Genomic DNA, 6851 nt, shown 5'->3' with positions numbered 1-6851 from the left:
GCCCAGCCCTGACTCACCTTCTGCCCGCTGTCCTCCGGTTCGTTTGCCTGTACATCATCCGGTATCCCTCTGCTCTGTTATTATTACAGATAAAGTACATTACCAATACTCCGTGGTTTCTCGAGTGCTGCATTTGGGTCCTTCATAAGATTGTGACAGCAATTGGTTCAAAATGGCAAACCACTTAAGGACTAGTTTGCTTCTCCACTGACCAGAGCCCTGTAGGAGCCATGTCATAACGTTAATGTTTACGTAGAGGCTTTTCTCAGCAACACTGCATGATCAACAATAACAACATTAACAACAACAACAACAACAACAACAACGAACTGAGTCGGAGCTGTGCTCATGCTGCTCTTTTTCTTCGTTATAGGCAGTATGTGTTCTTGACGATACTGCTTAGCAACAACTTTCTTCTCTCATCTTATTTCTCAGGGCAATTTCACCACAGTCTAAGTCATAAGCCTCCGACATTCGTGGGTCTTGGTTATTGGTGCTGAGCGAGAAGATTGTTGGGGCCAGAGTTGAACCAATTGTCGTTTCCCCTGCTTTGGAAACACAATGAACTAGTTTGTGTTCGACCAACCAGAGCATTGTAGGAGCAACGTCATGACAACACCATATACTGTATGTTGCTGCTTTTTCATGCCAGAGTGAATATCACTCACAACAACAGTGTGCTGCGTCAGAGTTGAACACGGGTTATTAGCATGCTGATGCTAGCACCACACAAAGAATAAAGCTGAGGCTGACGAGAAGGCCGTTATTTTGGAGGTATTTCGCCTTAATGTTAAGATTGGGGATGGTAATAAAGCTAAAACTCCATTCGATATTCACTATGTGCATTCTTCGAGGTCTAATCAGCCACCATCCATCTTTATTATCACTCCTCTGTGTTTACTGCTTAAAAAAATAGCAGAGATAACAACCTCTTAGTACAAAGGCCCGCTGAGGTCACACACAGCCACAATGCACATTTGTAAATTGTCTGTGCCCTGACAGTGCTTCCCTAACAACTGTAAGCCAAACAAGATGAATGGCTGTCTCACCCAGATGGGATGTGGGATCCATGGCAATAGCTGTACCACCTTTTTAAAAAATGCTGTTGTGTGTTTCAGTATGATTTACTAATCTTGGCTCAATCTGGTTGCCATTACATTTAACAAAATGTAAAACATATGTCCAGGCCAGACAGGTTCCTAACCTTAGATTAATATGTGCTTATCTTTTGGATCTGGGTAAAACCGCCAAATAAATCGCTGTTAGGGTGTTTTGGGAAATTACATCCCTTTAATAAAAATTATATTGTACTCAGAAGACACATAGAGGAAAATAAATCCCCTGAAAAGCATCTGTGGTTCTAGTTATGGGAAGTAATATTTCCTAATTGTGTTATATTCAGACTATAAACTGGCAAAAGAGCAGAGAATTTAGAGAGTTTGTAGCAGACAGATTGCTTGAGTGAATGCTAATAGGCACATACATTATAAAATATGTATAGTTCTGTTCAAAAGCTTGATTCGGTGCAGTCTGAGAGGGCTACTCTGAACATTTTAATAATCTGGAATGCTTTAAGGTTGTACAAAATCTTCTTTATATGTACAAATGGATGTTACTCTGCATTAGGGTCGTGCTAAAAAGCATACAATGGTCCTACCAGAGTGACAATTCAACATTGAAATGCTATTTTGGTTTCAAAATTACAAGCCTTCCTTTCCTTTCCTTTGTTAAAATAGCTATTATTGAAATGAAGGAAACAAATTATTGCAAGAAGTAACTGAAACAACATATAAGTAGTAGGAGGGGGTTCACTATACACTGTAAAATATTACCATGATTTCACAATATTTAGCTGTAATATTTTACAATAAATTACTGTTTTACCACTTTAAAGTCTTTACCTGTAATGTTCACAATATAATACTGTAATTTTGAATTTCACAGTGAAATCAATGCAGGCACAGTTAATTACTGTGAATGTACAGGATAAATGATTACCAGTATTTCACAGTAAAATGCTGTATTCAGACCATCCTCTGTGATAACACAACAAATTAAGTTATTTTCTTGCTTTTATCGCTCTTGCTTGGCTTTAAATACTGATTTATTTCTTTGGTGCAGGTTTTACTTAAATTGAAAATCTATGTAAAATAGAAATTGCTGTCTTGGCTTATTGTTTTCAGGTCCTTCCTGTGCATTAACCCTGAGATGGGCTCGAAAGCCAAAAAGAGGCATGGCATTTTAAACCCCCATGTCAGCAAATTCTACAGAAAATTGTTGACTTCGAGTGGATGTCTGTGTAGACATGTGTTACGTGCTCCCCTCCTTGTTTTATTTTCTGTCGCCCTGCTGCGCAGGTGCACCTGGGCTGCAGTCGAATAGTCCAAAAATCAGCTCCTAAGTTATAACCCTATCGTCTATTCCTTGACCTCAGAGTGAAACGTCACGGGGTTAAGGGATAGTGGATAGGAGAATTCAAAAGGACTAAGGAGAAGAGACTGCGGTACTTTAGAGAATCCGACTGCACTTTCACTATCCGACGTCTTTATGATGCGCCAGCGGACGTCATGAATGTGCGTCTGCTGCTGTGGGGAAACTATGGAAACTACAGATCTCTATACAGCGGACTACAACATGGATGTTTAATAAGAACGAGGGACTACTGTAAACTCATCTAGAGACTCTGCACCGTGCTCTGGGGCCTCATGTATAACGCCGTGCGTAGGATTCACGTGGAAAAGTTGCTTACGTAGTAGAAATCAGAAAAATAGGTACATCAATTTTCCAACGTTTTCCGATTCACCGAACATTGCGTACCGGCGAGGAAAGTGCGTATGGCACTTCCTACGCCGGTCTTGCTTTATAAATCACAACCGACTCGAAATGCGGTGCAGCTTTTGCGGGCTTCACGTAACGCCCATATTTGCCTATAAATACTCAAAGAAACGCCCATTCATTCATTAATTTTGACTGACTTTATGAAGAAGATCAGCAGGAAATGACGACAGAACAGCTAAAAAAGACACCTCACACCGTGTCAGATTTTGGTTATTTTGGGGAGGTCGAGATAAATCATATTGTTTGGTGGATGCAGTTTGAACCAGAGTAGCAGCATGGAGGTCGGATCGTCACCAAAATAATAAATAAGTGGTCCGAAAAAGGTTAATGACAAAAAAAATACACATAGCATTGATAGCCTTCCTCAGGCAGTGTGTTTGTACCGGGGACAGGAGACACCCCCTTGATGAGAAACTGTAAGAAATGATCGGGGAATCCCTCCGGAGTGGAGTCATGACGACTGGATCGGAATTATGTTTTCGTTTTTGGTGGTTTGTGGCCCAGCTGTCGATCAGCTGTCCGCAGCGTCTCCACTGCNATCAGGCAGAGCAGGGACAGGCAGGGTCGGAACCGGGTAGGCAATCTGATGACAAACGCGTGAAACCCGTTGCCAGATCGTACTTTGCCTTATGCTAGTCTTTCACGCGTTTGTCATCAGATTGCCTACCCGGTTCCGACCCTGCCTGTCCCTGCTCTGCCTGATCCCTGATCCTGCCTGTCCTTGGCCTATCCTGCCTTGCCTGCTGTCGGACCCTGCCTGTACCTACGCTGACCGCCTCGCCTGCTCCCTGATCCTCTGCCCGGCCCTGACTCACCTTCTGCCCGCTGTCCTCTGGTTCGTTTGCCTGTACATCATCCGGTATCCCTCTGCTCTGGTATTATTACCAATAAAGTACATTAACAATACTCCGTGGTTTCTCGAGTGCTGCATTTGGGTCCTTCATAAGATTGTGACAGGTATGGAGGAGGTGTCTTTAGGTTTTTCTATCCTGTTGTTGAGCATAAAGACACTGGCGGAGAGGGAGCAAACGAGAGAGAGAGGGGGGGTTCCCCTGGTATGCTCTCTCCCGGTAAAGCTCTCTCCCTGCAGAGCTGGGTTTTTGCTCTCGGTAAGGTTTTCTCAAACTTGATAACTATTGCTTAAATCTCTGTGTATTGAATGCTGAGGGAATGGATTGGATGAAAGTTTTGAAACAGGATTTTTAAAACTTACCATTCTTAAATGTGTTGGGATTTTTAAACCTACCATTCTTAAATGTGTCGGGATTTTAGGACTATAATTAGAGAACCTTCGCCACCACAAAGAAATTCCTTTTGGATTTTGTCGGAAGACTTTAATGGGTGAACTATGAATTAAGGTTTTAGATTAGAAAATAACCCCAGCATGATATGTTTAGTATGATTATAATGTTGTAAAGAGAGAAGGTAAAAACCCTGTATTAGTTTGGACCTATTTTTCTTCAAATAAACTGATCCCACCTTTTGGACTGGGACAACTTAAAAGACATCTGCGCTCTCCTCTCCTGCTTCAAAGGTAATATTGCACCCTGCCACACCACACTTAGGTAGGGCCACACCTCATTTACTGATATCAAAACCCTTCGGGATCGCTTAAACAGATTTAAGAGAGTTGTCTGAATTGAAACAGCAGTTAATTGAACCTGGTTCTTCAGGAGTTAATAGAGGTGAGATCTTGCTGACGTTGGTGGATCTGAGCTAAGCAGTAAACTTACATCGACTCAATAACTTCGGTTAGGTCAATTAGTAGGTCAGAGTAATTTCCCGGAATAAATGATCAGGACCTCACCAACTCTTACAACGTAGACATAGAAGTTGTTCTCCGACACTGAAAACAAGGAAAACTGTGATGTGAACTGTGATGTAAAGTAACTAAGTACATTTACTCAATTTGGAGGTACTTTACTTGAGTATTTCAATGTTTACATACTTTGTACTTCTACTCCACTACAATTCAGAGGTAAATGGTGTACTTTTACTCCACTACATGTATTTAATACCTTTAGTTACTTTACAGATCTGGATTAATGATGTGAAATCTAACCAAGTGTTGAATCAGACTTTAGTTCCACCTGGAGTAAATCTACAAGCTACCCTGCAGTATACAAAGTCATTCAAACTAGCTTTGAGAACACTTTCATGATCAATCATTATAAAACATATCATATATATATTATTCTGAAATGGACCAATCTGNGCTAGTCTTTCACACGTTCGTTATCAGATTGCCTACCCGGTTCCGACCCTGCCTGTCCCCGACCTGCCTGCTCTGCCTGATCCCTGATCCTGCCTGTCCTTGGACTATCCTGAGGACAGGCAGGATCAGGGATCAGGCAGAGCAGGCAGGTCGGGGACAGGCAGGGTCGGAACCGGGTAGGCAATCTGATAACGAACGTGTGAAAGACTAGCATAAGGCAAAGTACGATCTGGCAACGGGTGTGTGTCTGGTGAGGGTTTAAATACTGGCAGTGAAACTAATGGGTGCAGTAGAGAAAGAGAGTGAGCAAAAACGTAGGTGTCGTTAACAGGTGAGACAGGTGAATGGAAAACTACTGGTGAATGATGAAGCAGACTGTGACAATTGCGAACCAAGCTAGCACTGTTGTGTAATAGAACCTTCGAATGAAGAACCAAGCACAGTCTATTTCAAACTGAACCTTTACTTTATATTCCTTAAACAGTTTCCAAAAAGAACTGCACTCGACATGCTCGTATTCAATTTTGATAACAACAGGAAGCAGTTAGAGGAAGAGACATACTTGCACTTCAAAATAAAAGCATTTCTTGTAAAACGTACCTTTTAACTTATATCAAGAAATCAAATGCTTTACTGCCTTAAATAACAAGTTACAACAAGCACTAGCACATCACTAGAACGGAGCTAATTTGAGTGTAAAATTGATTCATGTTATCTATCCCTCATGCCTATGGAATCAGTCAAGGATACAAAACTGTCATGTATTCATATAAAGATGTGTGAATTTTTCATTTATTATAAGTCTAGCCATCTGCAGTCCTAAAATGTATGGCTGATTGATGCATGTAATAGCTGAATCGAGCACACAGCTTTTCTTCATTAGGCATGGTGTATAGCTTTGCATTTTGTCTGTTTGTATGTTCATCTCTCCTTGTGTCAGTTTGATATTTTCGATGACTCACCGTGACCTGGACAGCTCCTTAGTGGGAGGAGAGAGGGAGTGATTTAGCCTGCATAAAGAAAGGTTCTTCTTTTCTCCAGGCATGATGTTTGCTCTTTCTGAGGCATTTTTCTCACTTCTCTCAAGGGGAAAAGGAGTGAGACAGCACAATCCACCCCCCTCTCTCCTGACCTGCAGCCTGTCTCTCAGCCCCTCATCATCCATCTTGTATTTTTTTTGTCTCCTAAACCTCATTATGTTAGCATGTGTGTGAAACTAATTACTAGCATTTCCCAAATGTCCCCCCCCCCCCCACAACCTATGGGCACTGCAACATTTTCATTTACATCATTTTATTCAGTTATAATTGGTGCAATCATCATTCTGTTTGCTAAAAGTGTCAATTAGGGCACAGTAAATCAACACTGACTCCTAATGCTTAAAACGCACAGTTTGTAACACTCTGCAACTCAGGGTTTCTCAAGCAAAACAATAACAAGATTTAGTAACATTGTGTAGTAAAATTACCAATTCAAACCACAAAAGTGAATTGTAGAAATGTGGCTTGAACTGGATGAAGTAAATCAATAGGCGCTTTTCACATTCACACTTTTACTTTTCCCAATTTAGTTCCGATATAGTTCCGAAATGTTGCGTTCACACAAAAAAAGTCCGGGACTAAAATTAGTTCATGAGAACCTTTTTACTCCCTTTCCCGTCCCTGCTAGAGAGCAGGGACTTTCGTGGGAGAAAAAGGTTCCTATTTCTGATTGGCTGGGCGGATTGCCCAGATTAGTTCATGAGAACTACTGTAAAGAGTTCTCATGAACTAAGTTCTGATGAACCTTTGTGGGAAAA

General features: G+C 41.4%; 1 long non-coding RNA gene across 1 annotated transcript in view; it reads right to left on the bottom strand.

Annotated features, from left to right (window-relative positions):
- Positions 1 to 4002, bottom strand: part of LOC104967644 (uncharacterized) — a 15959-nt gene extending 11957 nt beyond the window's left edge. The window contains exon 1 of the long non-coding RNA XR_800750.1: positions 3848 to 4002. This is a non-coding gene — a long non-coding RNA (uncharacterized lncRNA). The remainder of the gene's footprint in view (positions 1 to 3847) is intronic.
- Positions 4003 to 6851: the final 2849 nt, after the last annotated feature.

This window comes from Notothenia coriiceps, unplaced genomic scaffold (genome assembly GCF_000735185.1).
Source record: "Notothenia coriiceps isolate Sejong01 unplaced genomic scaffold, NC01 NC01_scaffold00037493, whole genome shotgun sequence".
Taxonomy (NCBI): domain Eukaryota; kingdom Metazoa; phylum Chordata; class Actinopteri; order Perciformes; family Nototheniidae; genus Notothenia; species Notothenia coriiceps.
Note: the sequence above shows the minus strand (reverse complement) of the source record. Positions and strands in the feature narration are given on the sequence as shown.